Here is a 24,637-nt window from a genome sequence, read left to right as displayed (position 1 = left end):
AGAACTTGGACAATATCAGCTGCAGGCCCTCTTGAGCTCTCTACCATACACTGTCTCATAGCACAATCACTGCATTGCCATTCACTAATCATTTGACTAGACTGTTCCATCCAGGCATCGTACTCTTCTGGAAGAACAGGCTTCAGACTGGAAAACAGTCTCAACTTTCTGTAGCTATCCCCATCAGTAGGCACTTGATTGCACTTGTCCAGTAGTTTACCAATAGCATTCACTAGATCAAGGTTCACATTCGCTTTGGGAGCTTTTGTTTCAGCTACAATGACCTGGAAATTTTTCATAGTTTCCCCTATGTAATGGGGAAACCAGGGTTGCATTCAATAAGTGGTTGGTTCTTGAACACACTCTGGTGTTCAGGCCAACCCCTCCCTATTGCTTCCTGATTAGGCTGAGGGCATTTAAGGCACCTGTGGCCTCATGGCTGTGTCTTGGTCTCTCTCTGGCTGTCGTGTGGGATTTCTCTGACTCTGAGCTCTCCTCTCCCTCTTTTGCCTGCTCATATTGGTGTCTGCTAATGAATCAAGGTATGTGTGAACTGGTGATTCATGTGATGCGATGTGAAGTGGTACTAATAGACATGAATTTTTTTCCCTTTTTTTATAGTTCTCCAAGGTTAGGGACATCGATTAAGCTGGGTTACCGGGTGCACTTTTTTATTAAGGTCATTATCAGCAGCTGTTTTGCCTTGGTATCAGTTTTACTGTTTGATTCACACATGTTAGCCTGGACCAACTGGTGTTTTTTAATTGTTTGTAATGTTGTTGTTTTTGTTCTTTTCCTTTTTTTAGTGGCATTAGTCAGCTTATAGTGGAGGCCAGGCACGGTAGTGTGGTTCCCCTCACCGTTTGTAGTGTTAAAGTTCACCGGGACACCCGGTTTGTTTGCAGAGATTCCTGTGAGCGCGCATGGCGGGTAAGTTGTTGTACTCCTGGAACACACCCTTAAGTAGGCTGCTTCATTTTCGCTGGCTTTTGTCCACTCCCTTCTGTTGGTTTTGGAATGAGTGTTTAGAAATAGACAATTTTAGTGTTTTATTTTATATAAACAAATTTGTGAATAAGCATTACATTTTCATAATTTGATTTCTTTTCTGGTGTTAAACCCTTTCTTTACAGATTTTCATTCATTAATTAACTTCAATTGATATTAATAAATTTGGTCTTACTTTGGAACCAATTCTCTGTGTTGTGTCAGTAAACGAACTTGTGTTGTCTGTTAAGTAATTGAGGTCTTAGTCAGATTGTTATAAGATGCAGTATTTCCTGGGGTGAGACTCCCCAGGTGGCGTTGTCTGGTCCAGTTCTGGTGGCCTCCACCCACACACTTACTTCGCCACACTTATTTGGACAGGTACAGCCTCAGTAGTTAAATCACGGGCAGTCTGTACTAGTATGAAAAACAGTGTACCAGGAGAATCTCTTTGACACTCACAAATCTTGGTGCGACCAAAAATTTTGACTGTGTCTAAGACTCTAGCAATGATATATATGGGCACATTACTCGGTAAAAGGCCACGAGAATGACTGACATTCTTCGGTTGGCTCCAATCAATACCCTTGGAAAAATCCATCATGTAAATCACTAAAATGAAGCTTCACCTTTTACAAATTACCCCTGGGCTGCCAACTACTGACTGACAAAAGACATTAAGAAAAAGAATTAACCTGTTTGATAAATGGAAATTGTTAAACAGATCCCAGCGGTGCCTCCAAAATGTAACCCTCTGCCACCTACTATGGGGACTTTTAGCATTTAGCAGGTTACTATTTGAGCGAGTAACAGGAGTTTCAGTTTTAGCGGTTGACGTGCACTGGCTAAACTCCCATATCAAAACATTTAACAGGTTTGAAATTTCAAATAACCTTGAGTAAACTTGGTATATATTTACATTTAAATGAAATATTATAATAAAAAGGAATAATTTATTTTGTGGTGGGTTTCCTTAGAGTTCAACAAAAATAGTTTAAGGCATACAACAAAGATTACACTTCTTATCAAACCAAAAATTATGATTGATTTTGAAAAGAAAATTACGCTGAGCCCTGTAAACCTGCTTAAGTCTCAACAGCAAAATAAGTACTTAAACTGTCTAACATTAACTTAATTTAATTACCATTTTATTTATTTTATACCAAAAAAATCTCTCATGAGTGGGATGTGAACCAAACATGAAATCAGACTGAAAGATGCAAGACCTTTACAAGAGAGATCCTGTCACTTATGTCCTGCCAACTTTGAGGATTTGTGCGGCAACATTTGCAGGAACTAAAAAGATATGGTGTCATCTCTGAATCACACAGCCCTTACGTATCACCAATAGTTGTGCGGAAAAAAATCAGGGAAGGTACGGATGTGTATAGACTACCGAACCCTTAACCTTTCACAATACCAGACCAATACACAGTCCCAAGAGTTTTAAGAAGCACTGCTTATCTGGTTCACTGTCCTTGACTTAAAGAGTGGGTACTATTAGATACCCATGAGTGAGATGGACAAGGAGAAAAAATCTTTTATCTGTCTGTTGGGCTTTTATCAGTTTGAGCGCATGCCTCAAGGGATTTCAGGAGCACCAGTTCTTTGGTCAATAACCTGTCTCTGCACAACATGGAAAACCCTGTCAATATTCATTGCACCTAAGATGAGTAAGCATGTGGCTCAATACATGAGCAGGACTCAGAAGAGAATTAGCAGCAACACCAGAGGAGCCAAGCACCGGCTGCTGGTCTATAGTGCAAGAACAGACTGAGCCGGGAACATGGCTTGATTACAAGAAAGCCCATGATTCAATGCCACACACATGGATACTAGAATGTCTGGAACTGTATAAGATCAACAGGGACCTAAGAGTCTAAATCCAGAACTTGATGGGAATGTGGAAGACAACCCTAGAGGCCAACACAAAGATTGCCCAAATCAACATCAAGTGTAGGATATACCAGCCATTACCACTGCTATTCTGCATAGGCCTGAACCCCCTCAGTCAGATCATCACAAAGAACAGCTACAGGTATCATTTACAAAGTGGAGCAACAATCAGCCACCTACTCCACATGGATCCCATTAAGCTGTTCATCAAGAATAAGTGAGAAATCTACTCCACACTGCCAGGACCTACATAGGAACACAGGGATGTCATTCGATTTGGACAACTGTGGCTGGATGGTCTCAAAGAGGCAACGTGATCAGAACTGAAGAGGTCAACCTACCAGAGGGCAGCATAGCTGATATCTCTACCAGTGATCCGCCCTCAACAAAGCCTTGCAGGTGTGGTTGAGGCAGTGGTTCAAGGCCTCACCATTCACAAACAGATACAACTCTGGGTCCTGCCACCTGCACACACTCTAGTATAGGACACTGATTGCGGATTTTATGGAGTGGTCCCGGGTAAACCACCTACTCCTGAAAGTGGACAAGACCAAGGAGCTGGTCACTGACTTCAGGAAGAAGAGAACACCAGTGGAGCCCATCATCATCCAGGGCCTGGAGGGACAACAGTGATGCTGTGTACAAGAAGGGCCTGAGTAGACTCTACTTTCTCAGTAATTCGGGTCTTTCAATGTGTGCAGTGAATTACTAGAGTCTTTATACCAGTCTGTTGTTGCGAGTGCCCTGTTCTTTGCTGTGGTTTGTTGATGGGACAAATTGATCTGAAAGGCTGGACATATTTGAGTTGGAGTCATTTGTCTCAGTGAGGCACAGGAGGACATTGGATAAACTGCTTTCATTATGGACAATCCATCCCATCCACTATACTAAACATTAGAGGATCAGAGGAGCTCATTCTCCAGCAGAAGGATTTAGCTCCGCTGCCATAGTGAACGCTACAGAACTTCTTTTATTCCATATTCTATCCAGCTGTATAACAGCTCATCTTTCTGTGGCAATTAAGCTATGATCAGTTAATTTCCCTTGTGAATCATTAAAGTCTGTCTAAGTCTGTGTCTAATGTACAGTCCAGGTTTTATTTATCATTTATTTTATTTTTCATCAACAGCCCCGGTAACTCCAAACAACTTTTTTCAAAGAAATCACACACCCACAACTTCACCTGCAGTGTCCCTCAAAGCTGGGCCCAACCTTTTTCTCCATTTACATTCTCCCCCTAGGAAGTGTCATTAGCAGACATGGCTAATGTTTACATTGTTATTCTGATAACACACAGCTTTTCCTCAGGACAACCCCCACTCCTTCTGGTCCCCTGCCAACATCCATACTGGCCACCTGCCTCGAGGAAATGGAGGTGTGGATGAAGGTCAACTTCCTACAGCTGAACAGTTTGAAAACGGAAGTCATCGTAATTGGTACACCACATCAGCTGCTTTGATGCCCACATCAAATACCTCTGTAAGGCATAATTTTACGACCTCAAAAATATTGCCAAGTTCTGTCCAACCCTCACCCTGGCAGATGCACAGAAGGCTGTAATGCATTCCTTATCAGGATCTCTGGCAAAAGCATCCAAAGACTTACAAAGACAATACATCCAGAACAGCGCTGCCAAGACCCTGATGATGGTGCGCAAACACGATCATATCACCCCCATCCTGAAAACTCTCCACTGGCTCCCGGTCCAATTCCAAATTCAATATAAGGTCTCCCTCCTCACCCATCAATGCATTTATGGACATGCCCACCTTTACCTGCAGAAACTCCTCACCCTTCAGACCTCTTTACAAACCCTCCATTCTGCGACTTCAAATTTGTCTTTTTACTTTATTTAACCTTTTTAGCATTTAGGCTATTCAGTTGTCCCATCAATAACAACATTTTGTAAGGCTACATTTGAACACACCCTGATAAAGTAATTGAACCTCATCTGATGGTTAATACTCAAATAATAAATAATACTCACTGGGGTACTGTCAAGTCGACAGAGACAATATGTCTGAAACATAGAGACTGCTGCAGATAGCCTCCAAATTAGTAAGGTTCAGTTAGCCACACTAGGAATCGTTGCTCTACAATGAACTGGCAACTTACCCAGAGTGTAGCCCACCTCTCACCCGTTGACAGCTAGGCTAGGGTCTGATGTCCTGGGTCTCTGCTCTGTTGCACCTCCCTTAATTGATATTCCTCTCTGTCTACTGGAGTTTGCTTGCTCACTTAATTCACGACATGAGGAAGAAGTAAATGTGAACCAAAACATTTTTAAGAAGGGACCAAGGGGTTATTGAAATGATTGAAATTAAAATATTGTGTGCCTTTTGTTTTAGCTTGGATTCATGAGTATGAATTGATATTAAGTTTTGGTATAATAATTTAGTCACAGATGCTACTGGGGGCTGTGTGTGGGCTCTAATGGGCTGTGGGCCCTTAGAATTGTCATCATTTCCTCCCCCATAAGATCGCACTGGCTCCAATGGATCCCAGTTGTTTCCTCACAAGGAGGCATTGTAGAGTCTTATGGCCCGATGGACAAACAACCTCCTCAACCTGTCCGTGGAGCAGAATGCCTGTCACTGAACGAGCTTCTCTGTCTGACTATTGTGCATGTAGAGCGTGGAGGACGTTGCTCATGATGGACTGGAGTTTACTCAAGGAAGATCAGGATGGATGGAGAGGTCAACATAAGTGTTTGAAAAGAGAAAGCATAATTAGCTGCTGCTTTTAATCATGGCAGGGATTGTTTTGTAACCTTCACCTAAGTTATTTTAGCCTTTGTACCTAAACCCAACCAAATCACAATGCCACTCGAAAATGCCCATATGTTGCGCATATATATATATATATATATATATATATATATATATATATATATTATATTATATTATATTATATTTTTTAGTGTTATTATTAAATGCTACCTTCATGTTTTCTTGTCGTTTTCTTGCCTTTTTTTAACCAAGCTTTGAAGTTTCAAATCATAAAGTGTCCTTGTAAGAGATAGACATTTCATATCAAGAAAAATATTAGGAAGAATCCAGTCTGGTAAAATAAAGATCAAGACCTGTTCTGTTTTCACTTCATCCTAGGACCTATCTCTCTCTAGCTCTCTTGTTCTTTTTTTTTTTTTTTTTTTTTAAACCTAACCCCCTCCCCACTCTGTCCTCCACCTTTCCTTCCCTCTCTGCCCTTCATCCCTGCTTCTCTTTATCACTCTGCTCATAAAACCCACTCATCCAGAAAGAACAGAGTTTAGAGGAGGATCGAGGAGAGCGAGAGAGGAACAGAGAAATGAATAAGGGATGCTGACAAGGAGAGAGGTGGAAGAGGTGAGATAGCAGGAGATTGAGAGGGTAGATGAAGTAAATGAACATCCAACATTAGTAAAAATGTCCAACACAGATCAATGGACTTTCATGGTGCTGGCACGAAAGTTTGCATACAAATCCAAATTTAAATGACTTTCTGACATGCAAAAAAAAATGATGTCTACTCTCCCTTATCTATGCTTACCTCTGAATAAACCAAGATCTGTATCTTACGCCATTTAATTTCACAATTCCAGGACACACAGAAAAGATTTATATCAATTTCATGTGAGTTTCGTGTGTAAAAAAAAAAAAAAAACAACAAAAAAAAAAAAAACGAGCTGGTGTCAGAATGTGATTAGTGTAGCTTAGCATAAAGTGGTCATGGTTCTGTCTTTCATTTCATGATCATGGCTTTGAGTTTCCTGTTTTATGTTGTCTAGTTTCTTAACTTCCTGTCTGTCGTGCCTCGAGTCCTGTACCTGCCACGAGGGTGGCACCTGTCTCTGCAGCTCCTGTCCCCACAGTCCCTGTGCCTGCGCCCTGAACCTAGCCGCCCGCAGCGCCCCCTGTGGCTGTGCCCCAGACCCAGCCGCCGGCATCACCCCACGTTCCTGTTCTTGAGGAGCCGTTAATTCCAGCAGTCCACGTTCCTGTTCCTGTTCCTGAGGAGCAGTTCGCTCCGGCAGTCCACGTTTCTGTTCCTGAGGAGCTGTTTGCTCCGGCTGACCGCGCCTACGTTCTTGATCCTGAGCTGGTCGCCGCACCGGCAACCCACGCCTACGTTCACGACCCTGAAGAGCCAATCGGTGCGCCGGCAATCCACGCCTCCGAGCCCAAGGGGCCTGCCACGTCCTGTCCACCTCCTGGTCGCCTTCCGGAAAACTGTAGAGACTCCCTGAACTTTGTTTGTTTAGCCCTCTTGTGTATATATAGCCCTGCCTTTTCCATTGTTCATAGTTTGCTGCATGTCCTTCTTATGTTCCTCCTATGAGTTTTTGCTGTATTGAGTTCTGGATTACCTGCCTTGCCTGCAGCACCTTTTGTTGGATTTTTGTTTTTCATTAAAAACTTTTTGTTTGAAAACCCGGCCTTATCTTTAGTCCTGCACTTGGGTCCTCACTTCAATACCTCCCCCAACCCTGACAAAAGCCTGAAAGCAAGCCAATTTTTTTTTTCCAATAAATTGAAAGTGTGTAACCATCAGGCCTGGAATTTCAGCATTTTACGGGGCAAGGCTACTTGGCCTTTTGTGTTGTCAATTTTTTGAGGGCACGAAGGCCAAAAGCCAGGGCACCAAGGCCACAAAATAAAACAGTGATTTTAAGTTCACGTCTATAATGAATTTAATTTAAGGACTAATGACACTTCTGAGGAAGATTGGAGTCTCAGTCAAAACTATCAAGCAGGCAAAAAAACATCTCCTACACTATTATGTCTGAAGATAATATTGAACATTATCAATCCATCACTCACTTCAAAAACCGTAACACTTATTAAGCCTATATCCTCCCATAATGTTTGTTCAATTGACACAAATGTGCAAATTACAATCAAAAAATATCAGGCCTAATATTTATATGTATGCATTTCCAGACTGAAACTTGGTTTCAGGTTTCCACCCACCATGTGGAACTAAGTATTATTTCCTCCTGCATTCAACGCCTCACACATTACATTCCACTCACCCACATACTGCATACATGACTTTCTAGATATTTCTGCTTTACGTATACTTTCTGTTGGTTAATTGTGATTTAATTTCTATTTGAATGATTAGATTACAAATAAGTTTATGTTAAAATGATTTACTAATAAATTAAGTTTGATTTGTTAGTTCATGTGTGGATTTCCCTTTGTTTTTGCCTAACTGACCCGGTTTGTGACAAGATGGGGTCTTGTCCAATCTGTTAAGTTTATTGTATAGACAAGTCAAAGTCTATTTAGTTTGAAATGGGTCATTTCTTTCAAATTTAGCCTGGTTTATTTTTGTTTGTTGATGCTGGCATTAGAGTTTGTGTTACGAATTGTAGTTTGAAGGGGGATTTGGTCGGTGGAGTTTGGAGACAGTAGAGCTTTTGTCGTTGGGTTTTATTTCACTGCAAAATTAATATTGATTGAATGCACCTTATCATGAATGTGTTTATCTCGACTTACTTAGTCATTAAAGCTTACATTTAGTATATTACTGGTAAAACAACTAAAAATACATTCAGAATCCATTGGTACTCTTCTATTCCACAACATATTTGATTTAGCCACACAAACTCGGTTTGTTTTCAAAGTTCAATTACTTGATTTAAGTTAAATGTCTTAATTTGAGAATAATTCAAAGGTAGATTTAAAAAAAAACATCTCTATTCAATAGTACATGGCATTTCATAATTGAAATTAGATGGAGAAAGTAATCAAACCAACAAACGAATTTGACTCTAGCCACTTTTCAACAGTGGAATGATCAGCAAAACAAATACAACTGGCCAATACGTAACAACTGACTATAGCAAACTAATGTACAGTATTGAGGACATCTCAACCAGAGCTCGTTAAACGTTTACATCCCCAAGCCTGTTTCTATGTGCAATGACATCACAGAGAGTATATTTTATTGGTACAAACACACTGTCCTTAAAAGTAACTGGAAAATATTAGGTGTGATCTACAAGCTCAGGCACCAATTCTGTTGCCTGGGGAAGAGTAGAAACTGCAACTTCATATGCTAACAAATCCATCAAACATTTCATAACGCTGACACTCAATAACAACAACAACTACTAAAAAGATGTCTTTCACCAGTCCAAACACAGGCAAAGTATCATTCAGATCTGCAATAATCAGAGACTTTCATCTGATGTACTTATTTCCATTGAGAATGAGCCACTTCACAGAGACAACAAATTGACTGATGTCTATATCCAAAAATTCTCTAAATTTGATCTTAACATAATCAGCATTTGAAATATCTGCAACAGGCCCCAATTCTCTCTCAGTTGCAAAAATAGGATGTTAGATGACAATTTCATTCTGACAACATTCAAGAAATTGATTATGTTTTGCAAGTGATTTACACACAATTTTAAAATTCAACTTTGGAGCCCACTGTTTGAAATAACTGTGTTTGGCTCAAATCACATGCACATACTTCTTATTAAAGGATTGAAGGTTTGAATTTGACTGGGCAGATGCAACAAGTAATGTTGCTTGGGTATTACATTAGTTTTCGGGAATAAATGTTTAAATTTACTACGGTGTTCTTCAATCATAAGCTTAAGCTGTATTACTGTTTGTAAAGAAAGAATGGGAGCAAGAATAATCTGCACAATTTCAATCAACTTAATAATAAATGTAACATACTCATTGTCCAAGTCACACAGAATAAAAGGTAGTACTTTTAACAGTATTAACATTTGCCCACATGATTGTTTCAATTTGCTGTCAAAGTATTGACACTTACAGGACAAGGCTTATCACGTATATCAAGAGGTGAGTAAGGAAAATTCTGAATAGCTGAATTGAACACATCTAACTCTAGATCACCTGACAGAAAGACTTTTTAACACAGGCTTAATTTCCATTGGTGCAACACCTTCAAAAATTACATGCATTATGTCCTGTGGAGTTTTTCTGATTAGGTCAAGTGCATCTGCCCCAGTCATCATGGCCTCCTCCAGTTGTCCACTCCTACCTAGATGAACAATTCACCAACCTGCCCATGATTCCTGTTATACTCACAAACTGTCACAGATCATCAGCTATGTGTTATATTACTAGACCCTACATGTTTCCTTCCGCTTGATGTATGTATCTATGACAGAAGTTTGTTTATCTTGTTTCTCCTGCTCTTCTTTTCTCTCTATCTTCTCTGTTTCTGACCGACTGGCCTTTGGCAGATGGGTCCCTCCATATGAGCTGGGTTCTGCTCAAGGTTTCTTCCTGTTAAAAGGGAGTTTTTCCTTGCCACCGTCGCCCTCAGGCTTGCTCTGGAGGTTGCAGGCTGGTTTTTGTGAAGCGTCTTGAGACGATTTGTATTGTTATTGGTGCTATATAAATAAAACTGAATTGAATTGAATTGCAGGAATATCAACAAGTCTGCTTCTTCTGTTAATATCGTAAGTAGTTCTGAGGGATTACTTCAAAGTATCTGTGCTTGCTTTATCTATTTCAATACTCTGTGCCACAACACTGAAGAAGACCTTCGCCTCAACATTAAGCAAACTGATCAGTCTAAACTGACTTATCTCTATTGAGCCCTTGTCTTTTGGAATGAAAATCCCCCCTGCTCTAAGCCATGCCTTGGGAATGACCTGTTTCTTTCAAACTACCTTGATCAATTTCCAAAGAAGTCTCAATACATCTGGTGCACTTTTATAGAGCCGATACGGGACTCCATTAGATCCCGGGGCTGAAGAGGCTCTTGCATGCCTCACCACATCCTGAACCTCTTTCCACCTTGGTGGGCTAACATCACACTGATTGTCTATTTCTCTGATTGGTGGAATATCAGAGGGGAGTGCCATCTTCCTAAACCTTTTTTTATCTTTGTGTACCTCCACCAAGTACTCCTCAAGTTCCTGCTTTAGCACCATCAGGCTGCCATTCTTCTCTTTACTAAATAGCAACTTCACAAATCTAAATGGATCCCTATAGAATGCTACTCTTGCTAAACTAAACTGTAGTAAACCATTAACAACTTATTTGACGAAGCATGTGACCCTAGAGGATTACATATTTCTATATCGTCTGAATACAGAATGATGTGCAAAGCATTAGGTCTTACAGAATATAAAGGATGAGATGTAAAAAGAACCCCATTTGAAAAGTCATACAAGAATCCCTCTCTGCTTCTCTGTGGTACCGTGTTCAACATGGAGAAAATTCTGGGATTAGTCAGCAGCTGCTTTAGACTTTCAATTAGTATCACATAGTAAAAACTTGTGTTTCTTATGGCCATGACCTTTGAATTGCTTTGCTTCAATAAACAATGGATTGAAAAGTTCACCAATGGTTCTATTCTGTCAATATGCTGTAGTTGAGAAAGGATCCATAAAAGTATCAAAAGTATTCAGAGCCTCATCTTGAAGCTGAGTAGTTGTCTGTGGATGTCCGTCAAAAATTCCTCTCATTCTTATCCTTAATGTATCCAAGAGATCGGCTTGGTACTGTTGCACTCCACCAATGACTCTGTTGACGATCCTCAGTAAAAATTAAGACCATTTTATAACTTTTCACAAAGGTAATGTCACGACATCACAGAATTAAATGCAACATATTCAGGTGCATTATAATTGTGTTTACAATTTTCAGTTTATCAATTATTATTACATTCATGCACCCTTTCTGCAAAACTGACCCGTGACAGGTGGCATTCTTCCCGGACACTGGTTGCAAGTGCTGCCTCAGACTTGGCAATATCAGGTTCGGTTACAGATGTTCCAGCTGCATTATTTTCTTTCAATGAATAAATAGCATTATATCACTCAGAACGAATGAATTAAGTTTTATAGCCTACATTTTGACTGTCCTCTCCTACATTACAGAGCTAGATGTTTTTGCTAGGTAGAAGAAGGCACTTTCTTCGGTATGGATGATTTGGACAAGACTACACTGTCAGTGCTACGGGGTAAGTTGTGTATAAACTAAGCTGGCTACTTCAAAGCGTGGTGTTAGTTGGTACATGTAAATGCTTGTCCAACTCTAAATGGAAACTCTGGATGCGTAGATGGAGCAACACAAAGCTCGCAAGCTAACAAAGGAGAAGTGTCAGATAAAGCTAAACGAAATAGCTTTTAATTCTAAAGAAAGCCAGTAAAGAGTTGGGGGTTATTTGTTGATCAAGACAATGTGTAGCAATTCTTGGTATATTCCTAAGTCATATGTGCTGTTTTTTTTCAGTTAGCCTACTCACACTGCTAGCAAACAGCCATATAAACAATTGTATGTTTCTTTAAAGAATTCTTATTACCATAAATTCATTACAAAAGCAAATGTGATGTGATACTGATGCCAGACTTTTTACTGATATTTTTAAGCTGCAAATGTTAAGGAGGTTCTGAAAACCCTAAATCAGGAAGATATGAAAGACCTCTTTCCTGGCCCAGAGAATTTTTTGAAGAGGAAGAAATTATGGGTCATGATTGGTCCAAAGGTAAATGCCCATCTGTAGAGGAGCTAAGGTGACTTTTGAAAAGCATATATAAAATTTAAATTTATTTTAAAGAATGTGTTGTGTGTGTACATGTCCGTAATTGCTATACGATGGTGATCTTGATCAAGACAAAGAAGGTGGGAATGTGCCAGCAACCTGTGCAATGTTGACAAGCCAGCCTCAGACCTCTACCCATGTTCATGAAACCACAGCCAAAATGATGAAACTGATCCACCAGAGTATGTGGTGTACACAGACTCACAGTTGGACATGGTGCACAGCCAGTATTTTGACTGGCTCCACAAAGATTGGAAGATGTCAAAGGAGCTAAGTTGCAAGCTCATCAGAAACACAATCACCAGCATGGTTACCATCCTGCGTGCGAGTCCCCAGGGAAAAGGATGATACCCTTCAAAGCACGAACTGACTGCAATGTCACAGAAGATCTCTGACACCTAGCGTGTTGAATGCTGCTGTTTCTCCTTTCTCTCTCCTCTCTCTCTCTCTCCCTTCCCTTCATAGGCTGGTAGGCATTTCCAATCAAGTAGGGGATAAAAAGGAGGAAGAGAGAGGCCAGCTCTCTCTCATTCTGGGGCAGCAGCAGTAGGGGAAGGTTTGCTTTCTTTCTTTTGAATAAGTTAACCCTTGGTTTTTCCTCTGACTTTGATGGCAGAGTTTTCTTATTTTAGTTTGTTGTTTTAGTTTGAGTTGGAGACCGCTGGTAGTCCTGTTTGGCGTTTTTGTTTTAGGTTATACGTTTCTTTTAATTAGTGGGGAAAGCACAGGGTGTGGCGGTCCATTGCGTGGCTGGCCCTGTGTTTCCCTCTTTTGTTCCTTTTGGCTGGGGTCTCCATCTCGTTTTGGTTTATAACTTTATGGGTTAACCGTTTTTTCCTTTTCTTCTCCAGTGTAAATTTTCAATAAAGTTTCATTTTTTGGTAACCATTAAATCTTTGTGTGGTGTCCTTATATGTTGTGGCCTCATTGAGCCTTGTATCACTTTCACAAGTGATGTAATTTTATGAGGCTGTGACACTATTACCCTATGCTACACAACACTACTACTGTGTTTTCCTTGTATTTATGTTTTGTTTTGTTTTGTTCATTGAATGAGCTTACCTTTACTCTGGCACACTGAATATTTACCAATGTGTGTGTTTTTTCTGTTCTTTGGCTGATCAAGAAAATACATTTAGAAATTATAAAATTGTCTCACTTTAGCTCTACTGTTGTATTTTAGTAGATTAAGACAGTCTGAAAATGCAGGCGAGGCATTACAAAACACGCAAACCCAACTCAGAACCCAACCAAAGTGATGTTTCCCAAATTTTGGACCTGGAGTTTGATGCAAGGCAGGCCTTCATTGATTCAGGTGTGATGAGGGAACAAGACAAAACTATTCAATTCAATTCAATTCAGTTTTATTTATATAGCGCCAATAACAATACAAATCGTCTCAAGACGCTTCACAAAAACCAGCCTGCAACCTCCAGAGCAAGCCTGAGGGAGACGGTGGCAAGGAAAAACTCCCTTTTAACAGGAAGAAACCTTGAGCAGAACCCAGCTCATATGGAGGGACCCATCTGCCGAAGGCCAGCCGGGTAGAAACAGAGAAGATAGAGAGAAAAGAAGAGCAGGAGAAACAAGATAAACAAACTTCTGTCATAGATACATACATCGAGCTGAAGGAAACATGTAGGGTCTAGTAATATAACACATAGCTGATGATCTGTGACAGTTTGTGAGTATAACAGGAATCATGGGCAGGTTGTCGAATCGTTCATCTAGGTAGGAGTGGACAACTGGAGGAGGCCATGATGACTGGGACAGATGCAGTTTATGGAGCTCCACAGGTCTGATACACAGCACTCCAGACCATGAAGACTGGGCTGGTTGATGAAGCCACGGCAGCAGATGTAGCTTAGAATTCCACAGGTCAGATATTCAGCACTCCAGACCAGGGACCCTCACAAGATGATGGAGGGGGAGGGGAGTGGAGAGAAGAGAGTAAGACACAGTGGTTAGTAAATTATAAGAGATAGAAAATAAAATGATAAGATATTAGAGGACAGGAGCCAGAGAAGAAAGAGGAGAGGACATGTCCTCAGTGCATCGTCCCCCTGCAGCCTAGGCCTATAGCAGCATAACTAAGGGATGGTTAAGTCCAGCCCTAGCTATAAGCTTTTTCAAAAAGGAAAGTCTTAAGCCTGACCTTAAACGTAGAGACTGTGTCTGCCTCCCGACCCAAACTGGGAGCTGGTTCCATAGGAGAGGAGCCTGATAGCTGAAGGCTCTACCTCCCATTCTACTTTTAGAAACTCTAGGAACCACAAGCAGACCTGCACTTAGAGATCGTAGTGATCTGTTCGGACAGTATGGTAATATGAGGTCTTTCATATACGATGGAGCTAGGCCTTTCAGGGCCTTGTATGTAAGGAGGAGGATTTTAAATTCAATTCTAGATTTGAAGAGAAGCTAATACTGGAGTAATATGATCTCTCTTGCTAATTCCTGTCAGTGCTCTTGCTGCAGCGTTTTGAATCAATTGGAGGCTTTTTAAAGAGCTACTTGGACAGCCAGACAGTAACGAGTTACAATAATCCAGCCTGGAAGACACAAATGCATGAACTAGTTTTTCCGCATCACTCTGAGAAAGGATGCTCCTAATTTTGATGATATTACGAAGGTGAAAGAAAGCAGTCCTGGTCACCTGCTTTATGTGAGAATTAAAGGACATATCCTGGTCAAATATAACACCAAGGTTATTCACAGTAGTACTGGAGGCCAAGGTAATGCCATCCAACAAAAGCAGGTGATTAGATAATGAATCTCTGACATATTTAGAGCCAAATACAATAACTTCAGTTTTGTCTGAGTTTAAAAGTAGAAAATTACAGGTCATCCAAACCTTTATGTCTTTAAGGCATGCTTGGAGTTAAACCAGTGGATTAGATTCATCTGATTTCATGGATAAATATAGCTGGGTATCATCTGCATAGCAATGGAAGTTTATGCTGTGCTTTCTAATAATATTGCCTAAGAGAAGCATGTATAATGTGAATAATATTGGTCCTAGCACAGAACCCTGAGGAACTCCATAACCTACTTTGGTATATATAGAAGAGTTGTTGTTTACATGGACAAACTGGAATCTGTCTGACAGATATGATTCAAACCAGTCTAGTGCAGTTCCTGTAATCTTGATCACACTTTCAAGTCTCTGTAGTAGAATATTGTGATCAATAGTGTCAAATGAAGCACTGAGATCTAGCAGGACAAGTATAGAGACAATTCCATTATCTGAAGCCATGAGGAGATCATTGGTAACTTTAACCAGAGCTGTTTCTGTGCTATGATGAGCTCTAAAACCTGACTGAAACTCTTCAAACAAACCATTCCTGTTTAAATGATCAAGCAACTGATTGACAACAACCCTTTCCAAACTTTAGAGATAAAAGGAAGGTTGGAAATTGGCCTATAGTTGGCTAAAACAACTGGGTCAAGAGTGGGTTTTTTAAGTAATGGTTTAATTACCGCAGTTTTAAAAGACTGGGGCACATATCCTATTAATAAAGATAAGTTTATCTGATTTAATATGGAGGTATTAATTAATGGATAAACCTCCTTGAGCAACTTAGTTGGGATGGGGTCTAGAAGACAAATTGATGGTTTAGATGCTGTAATTACTGAAGTGAGCTCAGGAAGATCAATTAGGGAGAAAGAATCCAAATATTGACTAGGTCCTACAGAGGTTTCTAATGCCACTGTACTTACACCTTTGATAGATGGAAGGGTGCTATGAATTTTATCTCTAATGCCAACAATTTTATCAGTGAAGAAGCTCATGAAATCATTACTGCTGAGGTCTGAAGGAATAGATGGCTCAACAGAGCTGTGACCCTTTGTCAGCCTGGCTACAGTGCTGAAAAGAAATCTGGGGTTGTTCTTGTTTTCTTCTATTAATGAAGAATAATACGCTGTCCTAATCTTACAGAGAGTTTTTTTGTTGTTAAATTATCTTTCCAGGCTATGTGAGCTTCTTCAGAACTAGTGGAATGCCAAATTCTTTCCAGCTTTCGAACTGTCTGCTTTGAACTACGCAACTGTGAATTATACCATGGAGCTACCCTCCTTCGATTTACCACCTTCTTTTTAATGGGAGCAACTAGATTTAGAGTTGTACTAAGCGATGCTGTCGTGCTGTCAACAAAATAATCTATTTGTGATTGATTTAGATTATTGTTGCTGACATCCACATCACTAACATAAGGCACTGAGGTAAATACTGAAGGTATTAATTCCTTATATCTAGTCACAGCATCATCAGATAAGTGTCTACCATAACGAAATGTCTTTCCAATTTCTGTGTAATTACTTATAGTAAATTCAAATGTTACAAGAAAATGATTGGACAATAGAGGGTTGTGAGAATATATGGTTAGACCTTCAGTTTCTATGCCATAAGTTAGTACAAGATCTAAGGTGTGACTGAAACAGTGAGTTGAACCATTTACATTCTGAGAAAAGCCAATTGAGTCTAATAATGACATAAATGAAGAGCTAAGACTGTCACTGCCAACATCAACATGGATGTTAAAGTCACCTACTATAATGACTTTATCTGTTCTAAGCACTAAATCACATAGAAACTCAGAGAATTCAGCTAAAAATTCAGAGTAAGGAGCAGGTGCACGATACACCACAACAAATATATGAAGCATATCCATGTTTCAAAGACCCTCAAAATGTAAGTTTCATATCTCTCACTGTTTATGTGCTTGTTTCTGTATTTGTGATATCAGCTGCAGTCAATGCACAATTTTATCCTAGGCAATGAATGAGCTGCGTCACATCTTGGGTGGCACCAACCCAAAATACATTGATGAAACAATGAAAAGATGGGAAAACTTATGTGCCAATGTACAATTCTATGGTATGTGGAAGAAAGTCCTGAAACCCCCTATACCCTTGAATATGCGTGAAGGTATGTTGCTGTTCTATTCCAAATCTGAACTGTATAAAACTACTGTAATCCTTCAGTTTGTAGAACATCTGATACACAGGTGTTAATTTACCTAATTTTGCCTCCCCCAGTGGATTTCACCATTGCCCTCTTGACTGGTCTCTCGTCAATATTTCCCTCACCAACTTCATCACCAAAGCGGCTCGGGAATCCCAATGAAGCACTGTTGTATGTAGCTCAGGTGAGACTACTGTGCATTTCAGTTACAATATTGATTTTTCTCTTAAATTCTTCAAACATTTACAACTTGTTTTTTGTTGTTCAATTATAGGCAAGGGAGGATCCATCACTTTACTTGGAGAAGCATCCTATCACCAGTCCAGTGTTACTGTTTGATGGAATGGTCTGCACCCTCGCTGTGGGAAACACACCTGTAAGCACCATACCAAATGAGGAGTTCTTTGATGGGATGTTGATGTTAATGGCATACTACTACACGATGCACATGACATACCCAGAATGTGTTGCAGCCCTCCTCTCAGTCATTCAAACTAAGGTACTATGTGATGCTATCCATGATCGAGATGCTACAGGTGTATATAAGAGCGCAATCACTGAGTGGAAATCATTTATTGAGAAGTAATTACATATCTTAGCCTGTTTAAGCATGCCTATCTTGCTGTTTGCCTCGTTGCACCACCTATGCACAAATCCTAGTCAAACACAGACCTCTTCCCCTAGTGCATTTTTGTTATCAGTGTGTGCAATTTTGACCAATTCCTTATTACATATATGTATTGGGGGCAGAGGTATATGGCATCTAAGCTGGCCATTGCTCAATTATCTTTTGCAGAAATTGTGTGATCCTGCTGAGATACAGACAGAGAGAGAGAGGTAAAAGCCTTTGCTTCCACCCCTGCAGGAATGACAGAGGTAAAAATGATAATAACGCAACACTTTTCTGACACATTGTGAGCTGTTATTACGTTATGAGTGGCACCAGTCAGTGCCTGTCACCTGCACTCTACCCCCAACTCCCACCCCCTCTGAGGAAACCAGCCCTATGACTGTGATACCTGGCCAGGTGCGAGCACAGTTGGAGAAAGTCAAGCAAGGCAAGTCAGTCGGTCCAGACCGTGTAAACAGCTGACTGCCATCCTGCACTACCTATATAACCTGTTTCAGGAAAACATCCTGCATAGCCTAACGACTTCAGACCGGTTGCACTGATGTCACACATCATGAAGGTCCTGGAGAGACCCGTCCTTGCTCAGCTGGGATCCCTGGTGGCCCTTGTCTTGGACCCTCTATGGTTTGCGTATCAGCCTAATGTTAGTGTGGATGATGTTGTAATCTACCTGCTGCAGCGAGCTCACTCTCACCTGAATGGTGGGAAGGGCATTGTGAGGATCACGTTCCTTGATTTCACCAGTGCAACCATTCACCCTTCAGCCCTTTCTGATGAGTGAGAAGTTGCTCAGGATGCGTGACGGCTCCTCTACAGTCTCCTGGATTGCTGATTACTTCTCTGACAGGCCCCAGTTTGTGCGGCCGGGGCCCCCTGTCAGATACCATTGTCAGTAATGTGGGGGCACCACATTGGACTGTCCTATCTCCACCTCTGATTTCTGATACAGCTTTGGGTCCTGCCACCTGGAGAAGTTCTCAGCAGTAGTGTATCAGAGATGGAGTATAGGACAATGTTCACAGACTTTGTGGAGTGATCCCAGGCAAACCACCGTCTCCTGAATTTGAATAAGACCAAGGAGCTGGTCATTCACTCTTCATTCACTATAGAAAGAAAAGCACTATGTACAAGCTGTGTACACGAAGAGCCTTAGTAGACCCTTCTTTCTCAGGAAGCTCAGGTCTTTCAATGTGTGCAGTGAGTTACTAGAGTCTCTCTACCAGTCTGTTGTAAGATGTGCCCTGTACTTTGCTGTGGTTTGTTGAGGGGACGCTACAGAACTTCTTCTATTCCTTACTCTATCCAGCTGTATAACCACTCTTTTTGTAACAATTAAGCTACTTTGACCAATTAATTTCACTTGCGGATCATTAAAGTCTGTGTAAGTCTAAGTTTAATTCACTTGTCATATTGCGATTGATTTACGAGGAAATGAAATAAAATGTTATTGGTAGCCGGGAGAGCTCAATGCACTGCAATTTGAGAAAGTGCAGGCAAACACTCATAACACCACAACCAAAAACACTGCGAAAACTCAGAATAACAAGGCAATAAATTCCACAAATGAACCCTAACAAGGCACACGTGTGAAGTGAAAACCATTTCAGGTAATTACATCATGAAGTTCACTGAGAGGAGGCCAAGGGTTTGCAGCGCTCCCAATTAAAAAAGTAATATACTCAAATATATCTAAAATATAATGTAAGCTTATCAAATTTATTTAAAGTACAATTTCAATTTATGTACTAATTTAAAAGTATGTTAATATTATATTTAGAAAACAAAGTTGGACTGAAATTGAACTTTAATGTACTAAAAATAATTATTCTATTCTTCTTTATACTGAAAGTATAATTTCAATGTAATTATCTAAAATACACTTTATTTAAATTATTTTATAAATATTATAATAGTAAAATGTGAAAAAGTATATTATTTAAAAGTTACTTTTAAGTAATAATAAAGTATACTAAAATAAATTACGCTTATTTTCTAGTAAATTTCAATACACTTAAAATATATTTTATTAAAGAGTATTTTATTTACAGTCTGTTAGAAATTTACTGAAAATATCTTTGAGATAAGTGTATTTAAAATAAGTATATTACAAGTATTATAGTTGAGCACTTTAAAAAAGTACACTAATTTTAAAATAATGATTTAGTCGTAATTAAGTGTATTTGTATGGAGTAAACCTATTGTTATATCATTTGTGGTATACTATTAGTATACTTTATATTAGGGTACTTCATTTACACTGTTAGAAATTTACTAAAAATATCTTTGAAATAAGTGTATTTAAAGTAAGTATATTACAAGTATTATAGTAGAGTACTTTAAAAAAAGTAATGATTTTAAAGTAATGATTTAATCATAATTAGGTGTATTTGTATGAAGTAAACTTATTGTTATATCATTTGTGATATACTGTTAGTATAATTTATTAAAGTGTAATTTAATGACATATTAGATATGTATTAAAATGTATGTAAAATAAGTATAACTTAATGGAGGTATACATAAAGTTTCAGTGTATTTTGGAAAAACATTACACTAATTTGAATATACTTAGTAGTAATTTTCATACTTACACTTACACTTTTTTGTGTAAGACATTATGGTTATACTTAACTGAAATGTATTTTAATTTTATTCTTTTATTAATGGCTTTAATTGTATTTTAAAGCAGTGCACTTTCATGTTATTAAAGGTTGAATGACAGTATAATTCAAAAATGTACCTTCTTTATATCTGAATTGTAAATACTAATTTAGAGTAAGCGAAATTTTTGTCAAGGATATGACATTAAATACACTCTGTTACAATCATGTGGCCTATTATCATCATTAATGCACAACAACTTGACAGAAGGATATTACTTTATTTATGTCAGGTTAAACATGTCCTGAAAGCTAAATCACATACAACATTCTCTATAATACATATTCCTGTTTACTTCACAGATTTTTTGCATTCAAAGTATTATTACCACTTTTTACCACAGCTATTGATAACAACCAACCCTATTATTAACACATTTCAGTACTGTCTGGCAGTTCTCAGTAATGAGGCCTTCTTTGATGCCTTGTCACATTAGTCTCTTTCAATACTGTTTGGTAGAGGAATAACATATACCTTATCCCTTGACTTAACCATGACACATTTGCGTTTCAATGACTCTGGATGTATGGCATACACATTGTTGCTCTCAGACACTTCATACAAGTTTGAGGCAATTTTAAGAGTTGTGTCTCTGCACAGCTTTCTTCCGGAATTCACAAGCTTCTTGACCAAAATGCAGTGTGTTGAACCAGAAACTATCAAGCTCAGTATTCTGATAACTGTCGAATCATGCAACTCTACAATAGAGTGTTGTTGTCAGAGTGATACAGTATTCTATTCACAATGAAGCGGTTGTAGTAAGAACCTTTTGTCACTCTAACACTAGTAGTCCATCTATTGCAAGCTTGTGTAACACCGAAACTTCTTTTTGTATTGATTTAACAAAAACTCTGACGTGCACTGATTTCAACAGACTTTTCTTACTGTTTACGCTTACTGTCGTGTATTTCACAGAAGAGATCTTTAACATTATCATTAGCATTCTGCATTACTGTAGCTCCTTTATATGTGAGACTTCTCCCCTGAAGGTACCTTTTCATTATCTGGACAGAGACAAGAGTTGTTCCATTAAAATATATCAACAGGGTGCCATTAAAAGACTCAAAGGAAAAAGTGGATGTGGCTCACAGAGGTCCCCAGTTCCTCACACTCGTAGCCAAGTGCGTCATGAGATGCACATTAAATGAAACATTTGATGTGCCATATAAACCCTCATATTCTCTCACAAATTCTTTCAATGCCTGCTCGGCTATTGCCATGTCACTCTCCTTGATCACATCTTGTAACAAATGGTATACAGGAAAAACCAACAGGAAAAGGTGACAGATAATCACTGAGTTCTGTTTTTTTTTCTCCATCTGGTAGTTTTGTGAACACTTCGGTTGCCTTCAAAATCACGATATAGCTTGTAATGTTTTGGTGGCTGTGTTAAGAAGACAAGAAAAAGCAAATTCAGTGAGGAGTTTAACACTAGAACCGCCAGGGGGTACAAATTACCCCCTGGTGGTTCTAAATTAGCTTAAAAAAAAAAAAAAAGAAGATGAAGGTATCGCCTATCAATTTTTTATGGAAGATGGATGCAAAGGCAAGTTGATAACATACACATCAGTACTTACTGGTGTTTCTGATGATCTTGTAGAATCATCCAGATATGTCTTGCGCTTTCTTTTTAAAGCCATAAGTGGCCGTTTACATCAGACCCAGATCGAGCAACTGCTGTATGACTGGAGCTGGACCAGCCGCGTAAATTTAGAGCCAAGCTATGACCGTGAAGTTGAAACTCAAGCCGGCTAACTGCTAACCATAGCTGCTAACGCATCGAACATGGCAAAATCTGCAGCAAAAGCTCATTTTTGGACGGATATAGAGACAGGCTTCATGCCCCTAGTCGCTAACTTGCTAGCTCACTACTGTTTTTTTTCTTTCCATGTCTGCAGAGCCATAGAGATGTTTATTATTTCGCTCTGCACGTCAGTTGAAGAAAAAAAAAGGTAGTTGTAAACAAAAATAAATAAATAAATAAAATAATAATGAAATAAATAAATAAAACTAAAGTTGTAGATTGATTGATATTTAAATAAATAAATTTAAACAAACACAAGCAGAAAGAGTGCATATCGCCACCCAGAGCGATCGCTCTGTCTCCACCTATAGTAGCGGAGGAGACATGATTTCAACGTATGAGTTCACAGTGCTGGTTTGAAGCTTGTTGATGACGGTTGATGCAGTTTGATGCAAGTCATGTTTCGTGTACAATGTGGCAGTTTAAGTTTGCGCTTTTTTTATTACCTGAACAAGTCGGTCAGTGTGGATAGCACAGGGCTAATTAGAGCTTCATGTAAACATGCAGCTAAAAAACAGATCACCAACAAGCCACACATTGAAAGTGAAAACTGCTGGATTAAGCTGGTGTTCCCTAATAGGAGAGGTCCACCGAAAGTAATGGCTGCAAAGGTTCTTCTTTTGGGAGGTAAGTTGTGGTTAATACTCATCTTCCTAAAGGTCACGGTGAATTTGTAATAAACTAGTGCTGGGCCATTTTGGAGCGATTTAATCAAGTATTTTTGAAATTTGCGATTTTAAAACTGAAAAAAGTCATGGACATTTTTAACGTAAGATTTAACATTCCTTGCATTAAAAAAAAAAAAAAAAATCCTACAGAGGGAAAGAGAACAACATTGATCTATCCTAACATTATCTTATCAAAGGTACCCCCAGAGACCCATGAGGCAGGTTTAAACAGGACCTTTTTAAAATATGTTCTTTTACAACGTGTCAACAGCAGACTGTTTAATCCTTCCTAATTGTGCATATTGATAGGAAATATGTTGTAATTTTTCCTCATAGAGAAGGCTCTCATCTGATGAAGAAGACTGACGCTGCATCGGCCACAAGCAGAGAGGATGAGATTTTTAGAGCTCTTAAATGTATTTTTTTCTCATTTGATTCTTTTTCTCTTTTTAACAATTTCTTTCATTCTGCTTTTTTCAGTTCTTCCTGCTTTGGTGAAAGAGCTAACAGATGTTACGAACGAACTAAGGACGGCTTTAGTAGCATTGAAAAGCAACAGCTGTTGCCTAACAGTTGGGCTTCAAGAGGAAACGGATGACCACATCAGCTCTCTTCTGCTGGAATGGTATAGTTGAGTTTCTTTAGGATAATTATTTAGTGCAGTGGTTTTCAAGCTTTTTCATAAAGTGAACTATTTTGTCTGCAGATATATATCCCAAATTCAGCTGTGAAGGTGGTAAAGTACAGCTTTGAACGTCTCAACAAGACAAACATGACTTTGTTTACCCAAGAGCTGTGCCAGCTCGTCTTTGGAAGAGAGGTGCTGAAAAATTCAAATCTCACCGGAAAAAGCCCTGAGGGAAAAACACTGAAAGAACGACTGGACCCTCATCTAGTCGAGGCTGTAATAGGTAAGTGTACAGTACCAAATCCAAAAATTGTATCATCTAGTAGCCTCACTTTTATAGACATACAGTGCATAACTTTATTTAAATACGTTTGTTTTTTCTTCTTAACATACTAATTAGGTCTTAAATGTGTCCCTCAAAACATGTCAAAAGCATTTTTGCCATTCATAATTTCCTTGTGGAGCTAGGCCTTAGAGATGGTGCTTCACCAGCTCTGCGTTAGGTATTTAAGAGGCGGGCCTGAGGCCTAGTCCACACGAACCTGGGTTTTGAAACCGTGAACATATGTTCCCAGTTGTATATTTCGTCCACAGGCAATCGCGCTTTTGGAACCCTGAAACCGGAGTGCAGGGTGGGGTTTTCGACCGGGGTTGGTTTCACCAGGTGCATGTGGACACGGCAACCACGATTGTTTTTCTCGTTTACGTCATAGCAATGTGCAGGCAGACGTTACCACTGCTCAATTCAGATGCGAACGCAGTGTGTTGTGGGCGCCGGTCATTCTGGACCAGAGCTGGTGGTCTGGACTCGGTACCAGGTCCAGAAATAATTCACTGTCTCCCTGTGTCGGCTTCTCATGTCTGGACACTT

The 24,637-nt window shown here is 39.4% G+C and overlaps 1 long non-coding RNA gene across 1 annotated transcript; it reads left to right on the top strand.

Annotated features, from left to right (window-relative positions):
* The first annotated feature begins 458 nt into the window (after positions 1 to 458).
* Positions 459 to 7,273, top strand: LOC125022059. Its single transcript, XR_007114410.1, has 3 exons — positions 459 to 542; positions 807 to 930; positions 6,653 to 7,273. It is a non-coding gene; the product is annotated as an uncharacterized LOC125022059 (long non-coding RNA).
* Positions 7,274 to 24,637: the final 17,364 nt, after the last annotated feature.

Source organism: Mugil cephalus, chromosome 1 (genome assembly GCF_022458985.1).
Source record: "Mugil cephalus isolate CIBA_MC_2020 chromosome 1, CIBA_Mcephalus_1.1, whole genome shotgun sequence".
NCBI lineage: Eukaryota > Metazoa > Chordata > Actinopteri > Mugiliformes > Mugilidae > Mugil > Mugil cephalus.
This window is presented reverse-complemented; position numbering and strand designations above follow the sequence as displayed.